Here is a 25,538-nt window from a genome sequence, read left to right on the forward strand (position 1 = left end):
ACTAGGAACTTATCAGGGTACACCAGCAGCCAATCTGGAGTGTCCTTAAGTACTCACCATGTCCAATTTACAGAAGAAGCACAGAGACTGGGTCCTGATTAGTAGGAGCCCAGTCAGGCTAGTCAGTAAAACATAATAACACCAGCAAAAAGTGGGGGGACAAGGAAAGCAAATCCTACTTTCTTGCATATACTGTGTTGTCTTTGTTTATCCTTGGGTTGCATCTTCTACCGTTCTTGGTGGACACAATAGACCCATGTGCTGTGGTCTCTGATTATCTTTGGGGTGCATATTCCATGTATCTGGGTAGGCCCTAGAGTCACATATATTGTGGTGTCAGTGATTTCACTCTAGGTTGTGTCATTTGCGCTTCTGAGTGGGACCCATAGGCCCATATCATTTTGTGTTTTTGGTTATCTCTGCGTAGTGTCATTTGGTCTTTTGGGTAGGCCCTTTAGTCCCAGATAATGCCACTGCCTTCCTGAGTTGTGTCTTTACTGATTCCGCATTGAATCAGTCTTGTTCCCAGTTGGACATGGCCCTTTTTGCAGGGTCATCCCAGAACATTTTGCCTTTCCCTCTGTATTTTGTCTAACATGTTTTGTTGGGTTTATGACTCAGGGCATTTTACCACTGCTGATCATTCCTAAAGTGCATATGTTCTCCCTGTAAATTGTTGAAATGGATTGGTGATTACATGATTGGCATATTTGATATACTAGTCAGTCCCTAGTACAGTGCACTGTGTGTGGCCAAGGCCTGTAAATCAAATGCTGCTAGTGGGCCTGCAGCACTGATTGTGCCACCCACATAAGCAGCCTGTAAATGTAGCTCAGGCCTGCCATTGCAGAGCCTGTGTGCAGTCTAGTATTGCCATGTCGACCTGGCAAGTGCACCCACTTGCCAGGCCTTAACCTTCCATTTTCTTACATGTTAGTAATCCCTAAGGTAGGCCCAAGGTACCCCTGTGGGCAGGGCGCAGTGTATGTGAAAGATAGGATATGCCCTGATGTGTGTGGCATGTCTTGAAGGTGAAATACTGGCAATTTTGTTTTTCACTACTGTAAGGCTATCTGTTCCCATAGGATAGAATGGGGAGTTTGATTATAACATCTTATAAGCATAACTGCCCCCAGGAACCAGATAGGAAAATAAAGTTTAGTTTGCATTAACTCTGAACATTAAAATGCATCTTTTAGTGAGGGGGATTTTTACATTCTGTGTTTGAAAAAACACTTTTAGAAAGTAGGTATTTTCTTGCTTAGCCATCCAATGTGCCTCTGCTGGGATGTGTATTGACTATCTGGCTTTGTAGTGACAGGGGTTGGGGGTTTGCAGTGCCTCCACAGAGTCTGGATTAGTCAGCGCTAGGCTGAATAGGCCGTGCCTGCATTTGGAATGGTGGGAAGAGTAGCGCCTTTACCTGAATTGGGCTGTGCCCGCCTTCCACAATGATGGCCCCGCCCCCCTGTGGTATGTCTGGAGCCAGGGCTCACACTGACAATGGAGGTTGTTGTGCACTTGCAAAGTGCCCCCAGAACTGGTTAGGACTAGGCTCAGAGCCCTGGGCGAGGAGAGAACAAAGAGATTACTGCTGAACTAAGGAACCTGGCAAGAAGAAGAACCGGGAAAGCTGGAGGAGGAGTACTGCCCCTGTGCTGTGTGCTGTTGGGGTTGGCCTGCAGTGGTTGCTTCTGTCTTCGGCAGGGAAAGGACTGGACTGTGCTTTCATCATCCTGCTGTTCAGAGTGTTCTCCAAGGGCTTGATGTAGAGCTTGCCTCCTGTTGGAAATCTCAGGGATAGAAAAGACTTCAAAGATCACGTCTGGGAAATCAAGAGGAACCTTTGCCAAGGGGAAGAGCTGGAGAAACTGAGGAGGAATACTGCCCCTGTGCTGTTTGCTGCCTGGGGTTGGCCTACAGTGGCTACTTTCTGCCAAGGAAAGGGATACATGACTTTGCTGTTTGCTGTGTCTCCTGCTTGAGGAAGATCTCCAAGGGCTTGAAGAAGAGCTTGCCTCCTGTTCTGAAGTCTCAGGGACACAAAGACTCCACCCCCAGCTCCCCTGAACTTCCTTACTGGGAGTTCTGACCTGCCAAGTGGTGCCTGTAGCTGTACAAGGCCTCTGGAGGTTATTCTGGCTGTCGGGAGCTGAAAAATCAACGCAACAACAAGAAGCCTGACGTATCCGCACCTGATTCTAATGTATCACCGCCGAAATCATCGCAGCGCCTGCCTGCGGCTTGAGAAATCGCCGCACGCCGCATCGAGTGCACCGATCTCGGAAGTCCAAGAGCACTGCACCGATTCTGTCGCAATAAGATCTTCTGTGCGGCTGCAATAACCCACGCATCATCCCGGATCGTCGCATTGAGCCGCCAGGCCTGTTGCATCATTGGGGGATGCAGTAAGAAACTGACGCATCACCTCCCCACGCAGTAAGAAACCGATGCATCACCTCCTCTCTGGTTAGGAACCGACGCCTCACCTCCCCTGCGCAGCAGTAAGGAACCTATGGATCACCTCCCCCGGAGAAAGGAACCGACTCATCCCCTTCACTGAGTGTAAGGAACCTACGCATCACCTTCCCTGCGGCCCCTTTTGTTTGTGTGCGCGACGCATCCTAGGTACTGTGCGTGAAAAGTGTTGCATCTCCTTTGAACTGAACTATTTCTACCATTTCAAAGTAATATTTGTATTACTGTATTGTGGATTTTTGTTGTTCGGTCTTGTTTGGTTTAGATAAAAATTACTTATTTTTCTAAACTGGTGTGGTGTCCATTTGTAGTGTTTTCACTGTATTACTGTATGTGTTCACAAATGCTTTACACCCTGCCTCAGAGAGAAGCCTGTCTGCTCGTGCCAAGCTACCAAGGTGGTGAGAAGGCATTATTTAGGAGTGTAACCGCCTTACTCTGACTCAGTGGCGTAGCTAGAGCTTCTGGCGCCCGGGGCTATCCCCCAGATTGCCGCCCATGGCAGGTAGCGGCAGGGAGGCGAGGATCTGGTGAAAATTTTCGGCGAGCACCAGGGGTGGATTGGCAGGGTTTAAATTACGACGCCACTCTCTACTCCACTGCATAAGAAAGGGTGTGAAACTGCGGCATAAGTATAGAGCAAACCTCGAAGGTCAAGTCTCAGTTGATGAAGGCCCACCAGCACTAAAATGGTAGCTAAACGCATAAGTAAATGTAGCCCTTCCTCCTCTTTGCACCACTCCATACTTAACTGCTACTACAAGACCACAGCTGTAACACCATCACACTCTACACCCACACTCCACCAAACAACAACAGTATTTAGAAACATAAGCAAAGCTATAGCTATCTCCTTTTTGCTCCACTCCATGCATGTCATTTAAGAAACACCCCTCAGGTCCTTATGCATGAAACCAATGTCACATAGGCCACACTATACACATTCATTCTCGAGAAGGCCACTGAAGTTGCACTGCGAGATAGTGCTCATGAGAAGGCCGCTGAAGTTGCACCCCTAGATAGCAGTGCTTGAAGTGCAGGGCTCTCAGGCCTCCCTGATCCGTGGGTAGTTTCAATTTGGAAAGGAAAGTGCTACTCTGCACCGTTCATTATTTCAAATTAGATCCCTTAGCATGGCATCCAGCATGTGGAAGAGGCTCTTGGATCTGGGAATTGGTAAGTTTGAGAAACAGTACAGTGATCTTGACAGCATCACCATTTTAGTCAGGTATGCAACAGACCTATTATGTCTGCTGGGGTTTTTCACCCTGAATATGGTTTTAAAAAGGGGGTTAAATAGTGCATTTTAAAGCAACAAAAAAAAACCATAGGTTCTTTAGGGGCGAATATGAAATATTCCAGTACTTTCAGTGCCTCAGCCCACTCAGTCACCCTCCTGTCAGCTTCAGAGGAAGCTGGTGATCTAAAGCAGACACTGGTGGCCTGACATGCACACTGCAGTGTTTCTTAAAGAAGTCATAGTACCACCAACACTGATAATGAAAATATAGAGAAAATATGAGCAGTGGCCAGGGACAAAATGTGCCGACATATAGGTGGCAGGGATTGACATTAATTGGTCCTAACAATTGCTTCTGCAGAAAATTAAAGTAGCCTCTACTTTGAAATAAAGTGCTGATGCCTCCAAGCAAGCAAAGCAAGTGAGCTGAACCCACAATAGAACAGCTTTCTTGTCTCTTCCATCCATGCATCTATCTATTCATTCTTTCACCCTTCCATCCCCCTACTGGCATCCACTATTTCACCTTTAGATTCTGTTATCCATTCATTCTTTCCTCCATCATTCAATATTTCCCCATTCTTTCCATCCATCCATCCAATTTGCCATCCATCTATTATGCCATCCATCTGCCCATCCATAGTCTAAAAAACAACCATCCACTCTGCCACCCATCCATCCATTCACTCTGCCATCCATTCTCTTTGCCATACATCCTCCACTCTGTTATCTTACCATCAACTCTGCCATTCATCGATCAACTGCCATCCTTTCATCAATTCATTAACTCTTCCATTCATTCACTCAGCCATCCATCAGCCTACTCTGCCATCCATCCATCCTCCTATCCTCTCTTCCATCAATCCAATCTGTCATTCACCCTCTCTGCCATCCACTCTGCCACTCCTTCTCCATCCATCCACTCTGCCGCCCATCCATTCATCAACTCTTCTATCTATCCAACCCCCCATCCACTCTGCCATTCATTCATCCATCAATCCATCCACTCTGCTATTCAACCACCCACTCATCCACTCTGGCATGCATCAATCCCCTCTGCCATCCGTCCATTCTGCCATCCATCCGCTCATCCATACATCCATCCATCAAAGACACTCCTGCAAAATGGTCCCTGTTCAGCAGCTGTAAAGAGTGTCAGGTGCATGAACTAATGAAGCATTGATGAGTTTACATTCATGTAATATCCGTACACCTTGCAAGGCGCAAACTTAGCACGCCTTAAAAGAACACATACGTGTTAGATGCACAGCACTGGATATGCGTTCTCTTAAACAAATGCAGGTAGAATATATATCTGGTCTGGATAACTGCAGTGCACGTAGCATGACTCTTCTTGCTCAGTCATAGCCATTCACTTGAGAAAAGAAAGGCTGCACAAATGCAGACATACACTTTAAGTTTTTGTATATTTTTTCAGTGTGGGGAATCAAACTTCCCAGGCACTTGAGAGAGCGCAAATTGAGAAAACTGTAGAAGTGCACCATATTTACAAGCACGTCATATTAGTCTAGTAAACATGTTATAAGAGTGTCGATTTAAGAGAGTGAAAATACATAAGAGTGTTTAACTAAATGTAGAATGCATATATCTGTGTGAGAACTAATGTAGAATTGTGTAGAAATACTAAGATGATGTTGGAATCCTACGTTATGTGGCTGTTGTAAGGGAAAATGTAATTCTGCTAAACGTAGAAATGTGTAGGCCACATGGCAGTTCACATGAAGTACAGGATGCTGTTACATTTTCTTGTGAGGTAGTGGATTTCAATGTTATTGTAATTCAAAGTAGTATTGATTATGGAACTGAAATATATTTTATAGAAGTGTTTTCCATATAATCATTGTGTGTAATAAGTTAGAATATTGTTTAAACTAAAGAAATGTAATGTTTTACAGAGTGCATAGGCCCGTCTCATGGAGCCCTGTCAGGCCCGAATAGATAAAGTCATTCCTTTTGATCTGTAAGTGCTCCTTAGAGAAAAGTCGTGCTAGACACTAACTGTGAATCCTGTTACATGGTTTACGATTTAGAGATATGGTGGAGGCCGGAATTTGGGGCCCACAGAGAAAGTGTCTTTTGCAGGTGCGAGGGGGTTTAATCAGGAAAGTGATGAATAGACTTTTGTTCAAGAGAGCCTGGCACAGGCCTGGAGGAGTCTTCAGGAATTTCCTGGGGGTACCGTCTTGCCGGAGAGGAGCCTAGGAAGCAAGGTCAACGCTAACGATGGGCCTAGAAGGAGTACCAGCATGGAAATTGCCGCCAGAACCAACACCACGTGAGGGGCGTCTCTAGGGGCGTTTCTAATGTAAATGTGATTTTGTATTAGGGACAGCACCCCTGGGTGGAGGCAAGGCAGATGATCTGAGGAACCTAAGAGAGCGTATGGGTAGGCAGATAGGGAACTGCAAGACTTCGACTTTGAGACAAAGACTAAGGGAAGTGTGTGATCTTCTTTGGAAGTCACCACTGCTGACACCTTTTTAGGTTAAGATCTTGCTAAGTAGGGATGTCACTTAGTCTAGAGTAGGGACAGTCTAATCTGATTTCTTCTTTTCTGTAAATGACTCATAAGCTACAGCTTGTGTTTATCCTCGTAACTTTGATAATTCTCGAATTTGTTTTGGTGGTATTCTTTTTTAGACTAAGAGCATTTAGAAAGCAAATGTTTGTATTGATACCCGTATATCTTTTGAATCTTATTTTGAGATGTTTGTATCTCCAGTTAAGTTTGGCTTTGTAATAAACTTTTAAAACTTTTAAGCTTCAGTGGTTCTTTAGAGTGGAGTAAGTCTTTAACTGATTAACCTAGTAGTGGATTGCCTTTTACTCAATGACAGGTACCAACGGTTCAGTCGACCTGAGTTGGGATCTAGATCTATAACCATAGACTAGAAATCCCGCGTTAACAGTTGGTAGCAGAGTGAGGATGGTTACCTTCTTGAGGAAGGTGATCTAGACTAGGTTAGTTTACCCCAAGGTCCCTAGAGCTCGAGAGGTGGCCTGCCGAAGAAGGTGCTGACGGCGTGAGAGAAAAGCAGCAGTATCGGACGAGAGTGAGTATAACAAGGGTCATGCGTGGACAGATTGCGGTGTTTTGTGTTGTATTTGTATTGTAATGTCATGCGGAGTTGAATGCCTGTAGTGTGATTGTGAGAAGGTTGTGAGCGCGCGCAACCTGGTAAAATCTTAAGTTCGGGGTAGAGCTAAAGTGGTTCGGGTGTATCGAACATCCAGAGTAATTGTCGACCAGAGTAAGGAGGTCATGAGGTACCATTGACCCCCGCAGGACCGAGATAGGGGGAATGCAAGAGTGCGTGTGTGGGTAACGGACGCAGGTCGAAAGTTACCGTGTGCAAGTAACCTATCAGAGAAGGCGATTGTCTGGACGTACAAGAAAAGACATTTCGTCGGTTAAGGTGACAATTACAGTTAGACTGTGGACGTACAGTCAGAGAAAGGTGATCGCTTGGTCGGAAGTAATCATTTTTTCAGGGTATGAATGGGACGCATGCATGACCGGGAGACGAGCGGAGAAAGGAGGGGAACTGCTGCAAAGGGGGACGAGTGACGTCAGCGAGAAACGCGCTGTGATAGGGCGGTCGGTGTGAAGCCGCGCTGGGACGAGAGACGTCAGCGAGAGCCGCACTGTGATAGGGCGGTTGGGGTGACGTCGGCTAAAGCCGCGCAGTGATAGGGCGGTTGGGGTGACGTCAGCGAAGAGCCGCGCTGTGATAGGTCAGTTAGCGAAAACCGCGCTGAGATTGGTGGATTGTCATCAGGAAGTAAACGAACGCGGAGAAAATAGAAATTCGTAGATTTTGAACATGAAGTGCTTTAAATGTTTGAGAGGGATTTTTAAGAGAAAAAGAAGGGAATCTTATTCCGGGGAAGAGGCACCGCCAGAGGGTACACCAGCTTACTATATGGCAGCAAATGTTGGGTTGCATACTATACTGTGGCTCGATACTTGGAGTAAGATTACTGAAGGGAATGAGGAATTGACCTTTCCGAAATATGGAACTTTTAAATTAGAAGTGTTGCATCAGTTGGAAGCAGTCATGTCCTCACTGAGACCTTTGCCTAGACCGACAGAGTTTGAGGCCCTTAATGCGTGGATTAGGGCGGCGCACGACAGGAGTCAGAACAGACGCCAAGAAAGGGTAAGGCGATCAGTAAGGGCAGTCCAAGATGCTAAATGGGATGAGGAAGCCAAGAAATGGAGGGTACGGACGATTGAAGTAGACAAGTTGTACCCCTTGAGAGAGGTTACAGGTGAAAAGAAACCCATGGAAGAGGATGATGAGAGCGAGTCGGAGGACGGCCTCATAAATAGGTTGTTGATAGATAGACCACCTCCGGACAATAGGGAGACAGAAGGTACGGGGCTCCCAAAAGAAGACAGGGTTGGCATAGAAGGGTATAGGCCACTCCCTATAGCGGATTGGGTACCTACCAAAGGTGAGGAGACACCTCAACATAGTCCTGTACAGAGAGTAGTCGGAAGGTTTGTGGTGCAGAAGACGCCAGCAACAGAGAGGGCTGAGTCTCATGGATTGCCAGAGGCTCTTCAAGTACCTGTTACCATAGGTCCTATATGGTCGATTTATAGCCCAGAGAAAGCGAGAGAGGAAAAACAGGTACAGCTAGACAGAGAAAGAGTTGAGATGGAAGGAAGGAATAACACGACCAATGCCTGGAGGCAATTACCAGGACCAGTAACTTGGAGCACCCCATTGGATTCAGCAGTGGGTCCCGTAGTAGAACAGGGGGGTCAGAGAGGACCGATGGACCTGAGGGGACCACGGCCGAAATCTTACAAAGAGCTGAGGGCTGACTTATGAGAATGGGATGCGGCGACAGAAACACAGAGCAACAGGCCAAGAGCAGAAGTAGAATGGGGAAGTCGAGGCAATGGAACATTGTCTCACTGCGGGGCTAGCGCAAGCAGTCAGGAGTGGGACGGTAAAAGTCAGGAGAGGAGAGGAGTTATACGTCATATTGACGGTGGAAATGGGCAGGAGAGAAGAGAGAGAAGTACAGAATGTGGAGAGATGTCTCGCCTCATTCAAAGTGAGGGAGACCGAAGGACACAGGAATACAGGGATAGGTTTAGGTGCACTCACCATGCACCTAATGATAACGTACAGCATTGGAGTCGGGGGAGCATAGGGAACAGCGAAGGATCTGGCCATGAGTCGAGAGATCAGAGACCACCGGCAAATGCTGGAGAAATGGGGAATAACGGAATGTCTTACCATGCATCTAGGGAAAGCATGCAGGATGAGAATTGTGGGACTATGAGAAATGGGAAAGTGTTTCACCATACACCCAGAGAGGATGGAACTGCATGGGACCTGGAGAGATGGGAACATGGGAGGACTCCCCACAACTCGCCTGAGCCCAGACGTAGGACTCAGAGCTGTGAGGGGAGAGATACAATTGGACTCTCTAGAGATGGCATACTGAAAGCTGTGATAAAAGCCAAAAGACTCGATGTGACTAGCTTAAGATCTGACCTGAACGATATAATAGACGGTACATTGTCTTTAGAAAGGATCGACATGTACGAACAGGATGAGCTACTGTTTATAGCAAAGGACATCACTCGAAAAGCCAGAGCAATTCATGAGAAACTGTCTGAATTGGCAGACAAGTATATGGTAGATTTGTCCAGAACCAAGGCATTACAGGGTAATCACAGGTTGCAGTATTTAGATCAGGACTTAGATGAGAGGAGGACAACTGGATTAAAAACACACATAAGGGAACTGATCACAGGAATAAGAGCATGGAGAGATCTGGACAAATGGGAAGAGAGGTGGTCCAAAAAGGGAACTGTTAGGCGGAGTACGAATGTGATGTCCCCGGAGGGAAGGCTAATGCAGATGGAGGCATTCCCTTTGCGGGAAATATCGAATGGGAATTATGTACATGTGCCCTGGAGTAGGGGAGATTGGGCTGCATTTACCAACTCATTTCCGAAATTAAGGGAGAACCCGGTCGAGTGGTACAAGCAGGTAGAGAGGTTTGTGAAGATCTCGAAAGTATTGTGGATTGATTTGAACACCTTGTTTGACATTGTGGTCCCAGGAGACTTGTGGATGACATGCAAGGTTAGTGTCGAGTGGCCAAATGCAGAACCAGAAAGGAATCCCCGTACTAATGGACCGTCAGAAACAGTAATGTTGAAATACGATAGGGTAATGACATGGCTGAAGGAAAAGGTGCCACCACAAGACATAGATTGGGTAAAAATAGACCGAACAAGACAGGAACCAAAGGAGACAGTCCATGAGTATTATGAGTGATTGCTGAAAGCATTCAAACAATACAGTGGACTAGATGTAATGGACCCCAAGGATATAGGACAGTTTGTATCAAAGTTTGTTTTGGGGTTGAGACCTGATATTTGTCTGATGATTCAGCAGCATTTAATTTGTTGGCAAAACAAACCCTTGGATGAGATTTTGCGATACGCAAGATACTGTAGTGATGAGATAGAGTCCAAAGCAAAGAAATTAAAGGAAAAATTGATGGTAGTGCAGATGCAGTCAGCTGGAAAGGGTTGACAGCACCAACAGGGAACAGGGACAATGGGACGAAAACCAAACGGACAGAATAGAGACAGCGAGGAAAACCCGAGACCTAGAATAGACCTTGCTACGTTGAAGAAAACGACAAAGTGTCATCAGTGTCACCAGGTGGGACATTGGAGACGCGAGTGTCCCTATAACCCTGAAAATGGAGAGATAGAAGTAGAGGAGGCAGTTCAGGAAGTTCCAGTTCAAAGGGTGACAGTGACAAGAAGTAATGTGGCCAAAGGGGGGACTTCGGCTCCACGAGCTCAGTTCCCTCAGCCACCAAAGATTACGACTGGAGGAAAGGTCTATAGACAAATGCCTTTGTTCACAGGTAAAGAAGAGTGTTACTACGTTGATCCATTGACGGGACGACGTGTAAGTAGAGAGGAGGACTGTACCCTCGGGGCAGTTCTAGAAGTGGATCAACGAGGACCGTTTGTGGAGGCAGAAGTGGCAGGATGTCCTACAACATTCTTGGTGGATACTGGAGCTACTCGATCAACTTTGAGATCGGCAGTGGTTCCAGGTCTACCAATGTCGGGGGAAACGATCCAGGTGGTAGGAGTTGCAAATAAGAGAATGAATAGCCCTTTGACGGAACCAGTGTCAGTGAAAATAGGAAACTACTCGGATGAACTTCAATTTGTGGTATGTGATTCTAGTCCTGTGTGTCTGTTAGGAAGGGACTTATTGTGCAAACTGAACTGCACCATATACTGCACACCTCAGGGAGTAGAGGTAGAGACGACAGATGATGACGCTACCTTCAAAGTTGTAAATTCGAGAACATGCATAGAACTGTATCCTACACTGACAGTGGAGGAGCTCCCATGGGATTTACGAGGTGCAGTGTCATCCGAGGTATGGGATTTTACTGGGGAAGAGATAGGACTGATCAAAGGAGTAGAGCCAGTGAAGATTATGGTTAAACCAAATGCGGAATATCCAAGAACGCCCCAATACAAACTGACCCCAGAGACGATTGCAGGAATAAAACCCGTGATCGACTCTATGATTCAACAGGGAATACTGAAGGAAATCGTGGGAAGTCCATGTAATTCCCCGATTATGGGTTTGCAGAAACCTAGTGGGAAATTTAGAATAGTGCAGGATCTTCGAAAAATTAACAACATAGTTGTTTCATGTTGTCCAGTGGTACCGAATCCATCAGTGATATTGTTTCAGATACCATTCCAAGCTGAGTGGTTCACAGTGATAGATCTTTGTCAGGCTTTCTTTTCAATCCCATTGGATGAAGAGAGCCAGTACCTTTTCGCATTTAAAATGGAAAATCGCGTTTTAACATGGTGTCGAATCCCCCTAGGGTTTACAGATAGCCCATCAATATTCAATCAGCTGTTGAAGAAAAATCTTGAAAGACTGGTACTGCCCCAGAACTCGGTTCTGGTCCAGTACATAGACGACCTACTTGTTGCGTCAGAAACAGAAGAGGCCTGTAAGACAGACACCATTGCCTTGCTGAACCATTTAGCTGAAAATGGACACAAGGTATCTCCGAGCAAATTGCAGTACTGTCTGACAGAAGTACAGTACTTGGGACACCGGATAGAAAAAGGAAAGCGCAAGGTGTCACCAGATAGGATAGAGGCGACAATGAAAATGAATGCGCCTACGACACAGAGAGAAGTCAGGATGTTCCTAGGAATGGTTGGTTATTGCCGACAGTGGATAGCTAACTTTTCACTGAAAGCAAAACCCTTACAGAAACTGACGCACAAGGAGGTGAGTGATCCGGTACCATGGGACAATGATTGTTTGATGGTGTTCCTCCAGCTGAGAGAAGACTTGTGTCGTGCTCCGGCTTTGGGAATGCCAGATTATGAGAAACCATTTGCACTTTTCTGCTGTGAGAGGGAGGGTTGTGCTTTATCAGTTTTAGTGCAAATCATGGAAATGCCCGTAGACCAGTTGATTACTTTTCGGCTACCTTAGATCAAGTAGCCGCAGCGTTGCCCGGATGTCTCAAATCCGTTGCTGCAACAGGTGTCAGCATTGAACAGTGTGAGAATATAGTAATGGGACACCAGTTAGTGGTGTATGTACCGCATTCTGTAGAATTGTTGATGACCAGGACCAAGACACAGCACATGACCAACAGTAGGCTCACGCGCTACGAGCAAGTGATTCTTGCTGCGGAGAACGTGACCTTTAAGAGGTGCTCTGTTTTGAATCCTGCTACTCTGATGCCACTTCCTAACGATATAGAAGGCGAGGAATGTGAAGATCACGATTGCCTTGATGTGACTGAACTATGCACGAAACCAAGACCAGATATCGTGGATGAGCCATTGATCGACCCTGATGAAATTTTCTTTGTAGATGGCTCATGTTTAAGAGACGATACTGGTCGGTTGAGAGCAGCTTATGCTGTTTTCACCATTACTGGAGTTGTGGAAGCCGCTTGCCTGGAAGGAGTACACTCCGCTCAGGTAGCAGAAATCATTGCATTGACACGTGCCTGTATAGCAGGAAACAAAATTAGAGTCACCATCTATATGGATAGCCAATATGGTTTCGGTGTAGTTCATGATTTTGGGCAGTTGTGGTCTCAGAGAGGTTACATGACCTCCTCTGGTTCGCCTATTCGAAATGGAGAATTTGTGCGATTACTGTTAGAAGCATTACAAGGTCCAGCTGAAATCGCAATCGTTAAATGTGTAGCCCACACTAAGAATACAGATTTTGTGTCACAAGGTAATAGATATGCAGATGAAGTTGCCCGCTATTGTGCGGAGCAAGGATATTCTTTCACGGAGGTGGAAGTAGGTGGGGTTCAGGAAAAGACCGAATTAAACATGATGCTAGAAACAGTGGATACTTGGGAGGATTTGAAAAACATGCAAGAAAATGCACCTGATTCTGAGAAAAAGGCATGGGAAACAGCAGGATGTGTGAAAAGTGAAATGGATTTCTGGGTTTCAGCAGATGGAAGAGCAGTGTTACCTGAGGAATTAGTGAGTCCAATGGCACGACAGATACATGGTCCAGTACACCTAGGAAGAGATGCCATGTTGAGGGTATTCAGGCAGACTTGGTATTGCCCTAAGTTTAGGATTGCAGCAGAAGCAGTGTGTAGGAGATGTGTCACATGTCAGCAACTGAACGTAGGGAAAAGAACACCGGTTACAATGAGTCACATTGGGAGGTCTGGGGGGCCTTTCAACAGAATGCAATTAGATTTTATTGAAATGCCAAAAAGCAACCACCTCAGGTATGTTCTGGTTGTTGTATGCATATTTTCCAGATGGGTCGAAGCATACCCTACACGCAGGTGCGACACACTCACAGTAGCAAAGTTGTTGCTTAGAGAGTTGATCCCGCGCTACGGGGTGCCAAACTCCCTGGAATCAGATCGAGGAACTAATTTTAACAGTGAAGTTGTGAAGATGCTTTGCTCTGCATTGAACATTGATCAGAAGTTGCACTGTAGCTATCGACCAGAGGCTTCAGGTATCGTGGAGCAGATTAACAGCACGCTGAAGTCCCGAATAGCCAGAGTATGTTCATCGACTTCCTTAAGTTGGCCTGATGCTCTGCCCTTGGTACTCATGAGTATGCGTAGCACACCAGACAGGAGGACAGGTCTCTCTCCGCATGAGATCCTGATGGGGAGGGCAATGAGACTTCCAACTGTCCCAACCACTGCTTTGTTGAACATTACAGATGACCTAATCCTGGATTACTGCAAGGGACTGACTGACGCCATTCATTCTGTGTCCCTCCAGGTGCAGGCTGCTGAGGTTCCATCTTCCAGAGACTTGTGTCATGATCTGTGCCCAGGGGATTGGGTCTTACTGAAAAAGCATGTCCGGAAGAACTGCCTAGACGTGCGCTGGAAGGGGCCCTACCAGGTCATCCTCACCACGAATACCGCTGTGAAGTACGGAGGGCTGCCAAACTGGATTCATGCTTCCCATACACGAAGGGTTCCAGCACCCCTAGAAGAAACAGCTCCTCTCGCGGATGAAGATTCAGCTGTGGACGGTGAGCAACTAGAGGGGATCAGTCAAGCTGTGGGGGTGTCTGAGGAAGTTGGGAGCGCTACAGAACCAGAAGAAGAAGGACAGAACAGCAGTGAAACTGAAGTTGCCACAGAAGGAGAAAGCTGCTGTGAAAACAACTCATATTCAAGAACAGGGGTCCTTAGCATTTTAGATAAAACAAACAATTGATGAAATATAGGCCATAATTGGAAACTATATTTTGTCACTGACCAGCCGGACAGGACGTTTTATTTTTCAACAATGTAAATCTTGTAATTCAAAAGGATAACAAGGCACGATCCTGTACCACGAAAGAAAAGAACACAAAGAATAAAGAAACATTTCCAGAGTGTTGGAAAACAGGCAAAAGAAAGAGCAAATGTTGGCCACTTTTCAAATCAGTGTTACATTCAAGGTATGCCAAGCAACTGCCAAAACACAACAGGATTTAACACAATGGTTTAGGTTGTGAAGGCAATCTACATAGTCGACGTTTCGATCCCTAGTGCTCAGTTAATTGGGACCATCATCAGGACTGACAAATTTACAGTATTTGCCTGTCAAGATAAAATATTTACAGTTTTTTGACCGCCTGTAGAGAAATGAAAGGAGGAAAAAAGCGAAAGAGAAAACTGTTTTAGAAATTAAACAATTTTGACATGAAGAGAGTGTTCATTAGACCTGAAGACTGTTGGATCACATGCGGTAACAAACTCATGTACTCGGATTCGACTTATTCGTGCCTACATATGTGATACACTCGTGGTGGGTTTGTTTAGAATAGACCGACGTGGTAGTGACTTGTGAACAGCTCCATGTATTGTTATAGTACAATGCCCTATCGAGAATGGTATAGTAGTGAGAAAAACAATAATAAATAAAGATGAACATTGACGCGAGCATTTATTGTGAACATGTTCTCAGTGGCTAAGACATGCAGTCGGCGTCCGTTGTGGGGTGATCGGAGGGGCGGGCAATATGAGCTTACCCTGGGTCGGCGGGGATAGCGACCCTGTTGGAGGTGGTGGGGGAAGAGAGAATGCGGGTCATCCACCTGGAAAGAAACGGGATTTTTAGCATGGAGTGCTGCTAAGGGCGGGGCTGTGCGTGGCTTATGCTCCGGGGCGCAAATTACCTTAAGGACTCGTGGGGTCCAAGCTCCGCGTTGGGTAGCCTGGGACTCGTTGGTTATTCACGTTCCCTGTAGGGAAACTAATTCTGATCAGGAGATTGCACTAGCAACAGTAGCGTAAAGTATAGGTTTTAGGAAGCCGGGACCTCTCGGAGTACCCGACTTGGTGCAATCTTACCTGGGGGCGTGGTTTTCGCGCTATGTCTCGGTCGACATAGTGGATCAGCGAGTGGGAGTCAATGTCCGGTACACCGCTGATTGTACACTGGAAGCCATTGCACTATAGTAAGCGTGCAAAGCGTCAGTGGGATGACGTCAACAATGGGCGCCATCTTGGAATGGGAGTGAATGGCAGGAACCGAGCGCCATGTAGGGTGGGTCAGTGCGCGTTGCGGCTGAAGGGCCGTCCCGTGCTATGAGGGTGGGCAGGGGGAAGGGGCGCCATCTTGAAAAGTGGAACCCATGGGTTAAGTATGAGCGCCTTATAGCGGTGACAATGGAAGAAGTGACATTTGTGCAAATACCGGTAAATCCAATGGTGAAAAGGTGCTTACTTACAGTGCAAGTGCCAATCTATTTAGTGACATTTCTTTAAAACTTCTCATTTTGTTTGACCAATACATAACTTGTAAGAGCAATAAATCGTCCATTGTCTATATAGTTCAGACGGTAATTTCAGAAAAGGGCAGCATTTAATATAGTCATTCAGAGGAGACTTGTCCAGTCCTCTAGACGATTTAGGCCATTCCGAATGGTGTCAAATTGGATCATTGTTCTTAGTTCTTCCTTGTTCAGTAGCTGACCCAAATTACCCCCTCTTGGGGGAAGTTTCACGACTTTAAGGATGGACCATTTGATGTCATTCTCAGTGTGTCCTACCGCATTAATGTAATCTAATGCGGCTTCTGTGTTGGCAGATTCTGGTCTTTACTTTCTGCGTCGTTTGTCCCATGTAGAGTTTGGGACAGGGGCATTCAATGACATAAATCACATTTGATGTGTTACAATTTGAAAAAGATCGTCTTTCAAATGTGATGTGCTGGTGCGTGAATTTTGTGCCCTCCACCGTGAAGTCGCAAACATTACATCTTCCACACTTAGCAAGGAAGATGTAATGTTTGCGACTTCACGGTGGAGGGCACAAAATTCACGCACCAGCACATCACATTTGAAAGACGATCTTTTTCAAATTGTAACACATCAAATGTGATTTATGTCATTGAATGCCCCTGTCCCAAACTCTACGTGGGACAAACGACGCAGAAAGTAAAGACCAGAATCTGCCAACACAGAAGCCGCATTAGATGCAGGACTGCAAATGCCCCCCTGGTGGACCACTACAATGCGGTAGGACACACTGAGAATGACATCAAATGGTCCATCCTTAAAGTCGTGAAACTTCCCCCAAGAGGGGGTAATTTGGGTCAGCTACTGAACAAGGAAGAACTAAGAACAATGATCCAATTTGACACCATTCGGAATGGCCTAAATCGCCTAGAGGACTGGACAAGTCTCCTCTGAATGACTATATTAAATGCTGCCCTTTTCTGAAATTACCGTCTGAACTATATAGACAATGGACGATTTATTGCTCTTACAAGTTATGTATTGGTCAAACAAAATGAGAAGTTTTAAAGAAATGTCACTAAATAGATTGGCACTTGCACTGTAAGTAAGCACCTTTTCACCATTGGATTTACCGGTATTTGCACAAATGTCACTTCTTCCATTGTCACCGCTATAAGGCGCTCATACTTAACCCATGGGTTCCACTTTTCAAGATGGCGCCCCTTCCCCCTGCCCACCCTCATAGCACGGGACGGCCCTTCAGCCGCAACGCGCACTGACCCACCCTACATGGCGCTCGGTTCCTGCCATTCACTCCCATTCCAAGATGGCGCCCATTGTTGACGTCATCCCACTGACGCTTTGCACGCTTACTATAGTGCAATGGCTTCCAGTGTACAATCAGCGGTGTACCGGACATTGACTCCCACTCGCTGATCCACTATGTCGACCGAGACATAGCGCGAAAACCACGCCCCCAGGTAAGATTGCACCAAGTCGGGTACTCCGAGAGGTCCCGGCTTCCTAAAACCTATACTTTACGCTACTGTTGCTAGTACAATCTCCTGATCAGAATTCGTTTCCCTACAGGGAACGTGAATAACCAACGAGTCCCAGGCTACCCAACGCGGAGCTTGGACCCCACGAGTCCTTAAGGTAATTTGCGCCCCGGAGCATGAGCCACGCACAGCCCCGCCCTTAGCAGCACTCCATGCTAAAAATCCCGTTTCTTTCCAGGTGGATGACCCGCATTCTCTCTTCCCCCACCACCTCCAACAGGGTCGCTATCCCCGCCGACCCAGGGTAAGCTCATATTGCCCGCCCCTCCGATCACCCCACAACGGACGCCGACTGCATGTCTTAGCCACTGAGAACATGTTCACAATAAATGCTCGCGTCAATGTTCATCTTTATTTATTATTGTTTTTCTCACTACTATACCATTCTCGATAGGGCATTGTACTATAACAATACATGGAGCTGTTCACAAGTCACTACCACGTCGGTCTATTCTAAACAAACCCACCACGAGTGTATCACATATGTAGGCACGAATAAGTCGAATCCGAGTACATGAGTTTGTTACCGCATGTGATCCAACAGTCTTCAGGTCTAATGAACACTCTCTTCATGTCAAAATTGTTTAATTTCTAAAACAGTTTTCTCTTTCGCTTTTTTCCTCCTTTCATTTCTCTACAGGCGGTCAAAAAACTGTAAATATTTTATCTTGACAGGCAAATACTGTAAATTTGTCAGTCCTGATGATGGTCCCAATTAACTGAGCACTAGGGATCGAAACGTCGACTATGTAGATTGCCTTCACAACCTAAACCATTGTGTTAAATCCTGTTGTGTTTTGGCAGTTGCTTGGCATACCTTGAATGTAACACTGATTTGAAAAGTGGCCAACATTTGCTCTTTCTTTTGCCTGTTTTCCAACACTCTGGAAATTTTTCTTTATTCTTTGTGTTCTTTTCTTTCGTGGTACAGGATCGTGCCTTGTTATCCTTTTGAATTACAAGATTTACATTGTTGAAAAATAAAACGTCCTGTCCGGCTGGTCAGTGACAAAATATAGTTTCCAATTATGGCCTATATTTCATCAATTGTTTGTTTTATCTAAAATGCTAAGGACCCCTGTTCTTGAATAATAGTATTTACCCACGGTCCGCAGCTAACTGGTTGGGTTACCTTGTTACAAAAAAGTGAAAACAACTCAGACACAGAACAAGTCCAGAGTGATCAAGAACAGAGTGAGAGGACAAGAAATAGGAGAACCAGGTGTGGAGCAGCTACTTGGCCTGAACGAAAAAAGAGGTCAAGCTTGAAGCCAGCTTGAGAGGAAACTCTTGCTCCTATATCCGAAGACTCGGACCTGGACGAAGGTGTACAAGGTCAGGAACAGGAAGGTCCAAGGAGATCAAGGAGGGTGCGAGTGCCTTGCAGAAGATACTCTACTCCTGAGTGGACCTACCTCGCTACAGATGTCCGAAGCACGCAGAACTGGGAGGGTGAGGCAAGTGACCCTGACCAGAGTTGACCCCATCATAACAGTGGAAATAGAGTTACTAATACCAGGATTGGAGGTCGAAGGATTGCTGACTCTCAATATTGTCTATCCTCCTCTCCTGAGTGGAATAAGAGACTTGGTCTTAAACACAGTGGAATTTCCGGTTTGTTGTTCAAGGAGTCCAATAGTCGAGGAGCTCCTTCTTCGTTTAGAAATACTAGAAGGTGTGATGAGAGTCGTTGGAACACGTATAATTCCAGATTGCTAAAGACTTTGTAAATAAATTAATGAAAAAATAACCTAGCGCCGAGTGGAAGAAGAAACTAGGGGCTTCCATTTAGTGGACGGAGAAGGGCTAGGGTTGTCTGTTGCTATAAAACACAAAGACTGATCTTGCGGAGAAGATTATCAGCTTCCAGGTGTGGCTCGACAAAAGACATTGTGCGGTGAAAGAAATTTGGAACTGCACTGTTTGAGATCATGGAGGCTGGCAACCCGAACCGCAGGGCCAAATGTATAATAGGCACACTTTTAGTGGGAGTGATTTTCCTTATAGCTTTAGTAGTTACTATATCATATGTAGTGGGACATGAAAACGAAGGGAAAGCAACAACAAAACCAAAGATTACATCGACACAGAAACCTACTATTGCTAGTAAAAAGGGGGACAATACAGTGAAAGACAAAGCTTTACTAGCAGCTGAGACTCGTAGGTTACATGTAGATGAATCACAAGGGAACTTTAAATCGAATGCATATGCTAAATTGTTATACGAATATGTTGATGCTATGGAGGCTAAAAATTGTTACGTCTGTATGAGACTGCCAGCCTCTGTAGACGAAGGTATCAGATACCATCATCTTCCATTGACTTATGGAATCACATGTAGTTTGTTGCTGAGCATATTTTATGAACGGGATGGGTTCGAATACTATTTTTCGAACTTTGACTCAGTGCTACCAGAAGTTCCAAATTACAAACATTTAAATAAATGGGATTATTATAAGAGTGAAGACAGATTACAGAAATGTTTCCTTCCATGGAGAACTTTAGATACTTCACATGCTCGAAGAAATAACTTGACTTGTAAAGTGTCAGAAATTGAGAAAAAGTTTATAGGGCAGGTGGATGATCGATACAGGAGACAGAAGATTTTAAAATCTTCAGGTCAATGGAAAACAGATTGGACCGAAGAAGAAAGGGCACACCAAAGAAAGGGTAGCAATGGTCCAATAGCTCTGGATAGAGAAAAAAGGGGGAAACTGTGCATACACAGAAGTGAAACTTATTACGAGAATGTGTTTGTGGGAAAGGTGAGTTGTGAACATGCTTTCCAATTAGAATACTATTCGAAAGATTTCTTAAAGGAAATGCAGGTGATCCCAAATGTATATTTTGTCTGTTGGAGAAATGCATACATGAAGCTACCAGATAATTGGTATGGATCATGTTATTTGGCAATTGTCTTTCCCAAAATATACCATGCTGAGGATTTGAAAATCATAGAGGGAGAAACACCAGCTAGAGGAAGAAGGGATGTAAGCGCTGAGGAGGTAGTTGGAGACGTATTTGGTGCTATGTTTCCTATTTTAGGGATAGCACTAAATGATGTCAAGATTAGAAGATTGGCAACAGTTGTAGATAGGTTGTCCGCCAGTACTGCTAGATCACTAATGCTGGTGGAAGGAGAGATGCAATCGATAAGGGCAATGGTTCTTCAGAACCGACTTGCTCTAGATGTTCTGTTAGCAAAAGAGGAAGGAGTCTGTAAGGCTTTGAAGGTCCAGGAATGTTGCACTTACATTCCAGACAATTCAAAACCTTTAGAAAAGTACATCCGAAATATTACTGAAATACACCATGAAATAGAGGATTTGACAAAGGTAACAGTGTGGGAAAAAGTAGGTCAAGGAATGGGCAAAGTTGGAGGTTGGTTTGCCAACCTAGGAAAGAATATCATTTGGTACATACTGAAACCTATTATCATAATAGTGATTTGTATAATCACCTTGTGGGGATTGGTGCGGCTGTATCAATGGTATAGATCAAACAAGTTGCAAAGAACCATGAGAAGGCAAGAGAGGAGATTGACTGCAATGCAGGATAATCAGTACCGGAGTCTAAAGGCTCTAGAAACGATGAAACGAGGGGGTACTGAAACAACTTCAGTCTGACTCAGTCCATACCTCAGGGATGGTGTTTTGAGGGTGATGACTACTGAAAGTCATCAAAGGGGGGATTGAGAGAGCGCAAATTAAGAAAACTGTAGAAGTGCACCATATTTACAAGCACGTCATATTAGTCTAGTAAACATGTTATAAGAGTGTCGATTTAAGAGAGTGAAAATACATAAGAGTGTTTAACTAAATGTAGAATGCATATATCTGTGTGAGAACTAATGTAGAATTGTAGAAATACTAAGATGATGTTGGAATCCTACGTTATGTGGCTGTTGTAAGGGAAAATGTAATTCTGCTAAACGTAGAAATGTGTAGGCCACATGGCAGTTCACATGAAGTACAGGATGCTGTTACATTTTCTTGTGAGGTAGTGGATTTCAATGTTATTGTAATTCAAAGTAGTATTGATTATGGAACTGAAATATATTTTATAGAAGTGTTTTCCATATAATCATTGTGTGTAATAAGTTAGAATATTGTTTAAACTAAAGAAATTTAATGTTTTACAGAGTGCATAGGCCCGTCTCATGGAGCCCTGTCAGGCCTGAATAGATAAAGTCATTCCTTTTGATCTGTATGTGCTCGTTAGAGAAAAGTCGTGCTAGACACTAACTGTGAATCCTGTTACATGGTTTACGACTTAGAGATATGGTGGAGGCCGGAATTTGGGGCCCACAGAGAAAGTGTCTTTTGCAGGTGCGAGGGGGTTTAATCAGGAAAGTGATGAATAGACTTTTGTTCAAGAGAGCCTGGCACAGGCCTGGAGGAGTCTTCAGGAATTTCCTGGGGGTACCGTCTTGCCGGAGAGGAGCCTGGGAAGCAAGGTCAACGCTAACGATGGGCCTAGAAGGAGTACCAGCATGGAAATTGCCGCCAGAACCAACACCACGTGAGGGGCGTCTCTTGGGGCGTTTCTAATGTAAATGTGATTTTGTATTAGGGACAGCACCCCTGGGTGGAGGCAAGGCAGATCATCTAAGGAACCTAAGAGAGCGGATGGGTAGGCATATAGGGAACTGCAAGACTTCGACTTTGAGACAAAGACTAAGGGAAGTGTGTGATCTTCTTTGGAAGTCACCACTGCTGACACCTTTTTAGGTTAAAATCTTGCTAAGTAGGGATGTCACTTAGTCTAGAGTAGGGACAGTCTAATCTGATTTCTTCTTTTCTGTAAATGACTCATAAGCTACAGCTTGTGTTTATCCTCGTAACTTTGATAATTCTAGAATTTGTTTTGGTGGTATTCTTTTGTAGACTAAGAGCATTTAGAAAGCAAATGTTTGTATTGATACCCGTATATCTTTTGAATCTTATTTTGAGATGTTTGTATCTCCAGTTAAGTTTGGCTTTGTAATAAACTTTTACAACTTTTAAGCTTCAGTGGTTCTTTAGAGTGGAGTAAGTCTTTAACTGATTAACCTAGTAGTGGATTGCCTTTTACTCAATGACAGGTACCAACGGTTCAGTCGACCTGAGTTGGGATCTAGATCTATAACCATAGACTAGAAATCCCGCGTTAACACACTCATCGACGAAACAATGGCTGTCGTCCTTTCCCTGGTATAAACATGTAAGCCAAACCCTAGGACTGCAGAATGTCAGCAGAGAGCACGTCTTTTATTAATACGACATTACACGTGGTTGTGTGTGTATTTCCCACTCGTACATTATATACTAGTGATGACCCCCGACTGTTGGTTGACCTTCTCTGCGATCCTAGAAACAACATTGATTTACACTTTCATTAAATTTTTCATCTGTATATGTGGCGTCTCCTCACCTTCATCCAGCTGGACTGTCTGCAGAAAATCGCCCAGCAGCACTGCCGAGACTTCGAGAGCGCGTAGTGGTGGCGCATGAGCATCACTGCTGCATTTAAACAGCACAGTGCGGGGGCTGGCCCAAAATGATGCCCAGGGCCTTGACGGCCCTGGGACCAGGAGCGCTTGCACTCACATACATGTGACTTGTGCAGTGCTGCTCGACTATGTACCCAAATAAATCCTGGGATGCCACCACAGTGCCACCCAGCTGCCGGTCACCTCCAAAATTGTGCCGCCTGGGGCGGATAGCCCCCCCTCAGCCCCCTCCCCCAGCTACGCCAGTGCTCTGACTAGAAGCAAGGATCCCTATTTGGACAAAGGTACCTACCTCTGCCAACTAAGGACCCCCATTTCTAACAATCCCCTATCTACTTACTCAATCACCAACCCACATTGGTTGTCTGTCCCAGAACATAGCATCTTCCTTTCTTTGCTGGACCCAACGGACCCATAGATAAATGAAGTGTGTGAACTTCTAGCATCTCCACGCTGGCCAGGATTCCGTAGAATGATTTAAGAATAGCGTCCCTTGATTTTTCCTGTGTCATTGGGTGAACCCAATAGACCTATGAATGAATGTTTTCTGTTCATTTAATTGGTTTTCCAAAGACTAGTCAACAAATCCAGTCTTACTCACCATGCCCATCCACATGGATAACGCCCCACAAAGTAAATTAAAAAAAATAATGATGGTAAGTATTGCAAGGTAGGTAAGTATACACATATGCAACTGTATCTCATCCACATCTTTCTGCTTCAAGCCATGTGTAAGAGCAATCACATGTTGAGTGCAAAATATATGAAGCATACCACCAAACAGAGTGGCTGCCTCACTCCAGGTCATAATGCATACATTGCTCCAGCACTTTGGAACTAATTGAGTTGATACACTTGGAAATTGTGATTTGCTACAGAAGAGCCCTACACTTAAAAATGTCAATCAACTAATCATGGTTTATATAGTGTGACTACTTACCCATGGGAGTCTCGAGGCGCTACTGAAATTGAGTTATCTGATAACCCTCTGCTGGTCTGACAAGAATTCTTCAGGTTTGACGTTATATATTTGAATTATAGACAAATCCCATTCCCATATATACTTACCCAGTTGCCCACTCATGTAGGTGTGGTGTCTGTCTTGTATACTAGAACTTAGAATCTTTCACTCTTGAGTGGACCCATGTTTTCACTTTGTGGTTGTGGTGGGCAGTTGGAATACTTGAAGACCATCATACGGCATTGATTTCTAGGGTGCAACATATTAAAAAGATCTGGACATTTTCAGAAGTTAACCTTCCACATTATGACATTCTTAGTAGAATGTTCGTAGAAGTTGCTCTTGCTGTAAGGATGAACAAACTAGTAACTTTTCTAGTGAACACAGCCTTCTATTGTTAACATCAGCTAGTTAAACTCGCAAGCACTGCTAGAATTTGTTAACCCAGAAGCCAACTGCTATGTCTGCATTATGCAGGTGCAGGCTGCATGGGTGACTCACCGAGACTGCACAGGCATTTCAGAATTGAGCAAACACGCCTGTATGCTAAACTCATCGAGGAAGAGCATCAGGCGATATCAGCGGTCGATGGCATTGACAAAGATGATGGGTTCACCTCGCACCAGCGACAGCTTAAGCAGAGTCGACAGCAGCAGAAACCTGTCTTCCTCCTCACACTGAATCTGGTACTGCGTGAGCTGCTACTGTCTGGTAGTTGGGACTCCTGCAACTTCAATGTCACCGGATTGTGCAGCATGAGGTGTAATATAGAAATCAAACAAGCGCATTATGGCCTCGATTTAGTAAAGAAGGCTAATTAAAGTAATATTTGCACCAGTTCTTAAAGGGCTCATTACGATGGCGGATGGGCATCAGTCTGTCCACCATCTTTGCGGTGCTGGGACCACCTGCCAGATGTGCGGCGGTCTCACCACACATTTTAGGATGTGCCCGCCATACTGTCAGGCGCATCCTGGGCTTTTAACATTTATGGACGGTGTTGCTGGCTGCAGCACCGTACGCCATGCTAAATATGCATGCACTGCATTTCCCTGCACCACGCAGTGCCTGCCACATGGGGCATGGAACTGCAGGGTGGTACCATGGGTAACCCCCTCTGCAGCGACATCCCCCCCAAACCAGGGGGGCCTGCAACAGGCCCCCAAACCCAATCTCCGCCAGCCTTTCCATGGCAGCATCGCCGCCATGGAAAGACCTTTCTGAAACCCACATCCTGATTTGGCGGATGGTGCCTGCTAGGCACCGCCACCATTTCAGGGGCCCTGAACCATCCGCTGGACAATCGGTGCGATTGCCCGTGGCGGTGCAGCAGCAGACGGACTTTGCCATCCTAATTTGGCGGTGTGTAAATCACCATGTGATGGCGGCAGGACCGCTACCGCCGGCCCTGCGGTGGTGGTCCTTCGGCCATCATAATGAACCCCTTTGTTACACTTGTGAGGGTTGTTCAAACAACTGTTGCATCAAGCATAAGTGTATGAAA

Source organism: Lissotriton helveticus, chromosome 9 (assembly GCF_964261635.1).
Source record: "Lissotriton helveticus chromosome 9, aLisHel1.1, whole genome shotgun sequence".
Lineage (NCBI taxonomy): Eukaryota > Metazoa > Chordata > Amphibia > Caudata > Salamandridae > Lissotriton > Lissotriton helveticus.